Here is a 620-nt window from a genome sequence, read left to right on the forward strand (position 1 = left end):
CCCCCTCCTTCCTCCCCCCCGCCCCCCCCCCCCCCCCCCGCAGCCCCGCTCCCTTTTATCCCTTGCTCGCTTGCTTTTGTTTGTTTGTTTGCTCCCCTCTTATAATTGCCTTCTACCAGGATCTTAGGCGTCCTCTTTTTCCCCTACCGCTCTGTGTAAAGGTTTCTTGTCGGCGGGGTATGTGCGTGCTTTAGACCTTGAGGTTTTGCGCGGCTGAGGAGCTGGGGGACCAGGGCTCGGGCACTTCCCCGGTCCCTCCCCGCAGCTTCAGCCTGCCTTCCTCCTGCCCCGGCTCGCCCTCGGGCGCGGGAGACCCCGAGCCACTCCGTATTTCCCACACTACCGTGACAGCCACGCTAAAGCCCCCCCCTTTTCCTTCCTCTCCCCCCCCCCCCCATCCCGCCTTCCTCTCCCGCGGCGGAACAGGTGGTTTGGCAACGTGAGAGCTTCCCCTCCCGCCGGCGGGCGGCCGCAGAGGCGGGGGGCTCTGCTGTGTCCCCCCCACCCCCCCTTTCCCGGGCCTCCACCCTGCCGGCCGGGTGGCCGCTTCCCGGGGCCGCGGCGCCTGGGAAGAGTAGCGGCCTCCCCCGCCGCCGGCGAGTGCGGGAGGGAGGGGGGGG

The 620-nt window shown here is 69.2% G+C and overlaps 1 protein-coding gene across 2 annotated transcripts in view; it reads left to right on the top strand.

Moving 5' to 3' along the window:
- Nucleotides 1-620, top strand: part of GRID2 (glutamate receptor, ionotropic, delta 2) — a 734,176-nt gene that overhangs the window by 178 nt on the left and 733,378 nt on the right. The gene's annotated exons all lie outside the window — the stretch shown is intronic.

This window comes from Haliaeetus leucocephalus, unplaced genomic scaffold (genome assembly GCF_000737465.1).
Source record: "Haliaeetus leucocephalus isolate CR32 unplaced genomic scaffold, Haliaeetus_leucocephalus-4.0 Scaffold140, whole genome shotgun sequence".
NCBI classification, from domain to species: Eukaryota; Metazoa; Chordata; class Aves; order Accipitriformes; family Accipitridae; genus Haliaeetus; species Haliaeetus leucocephalus.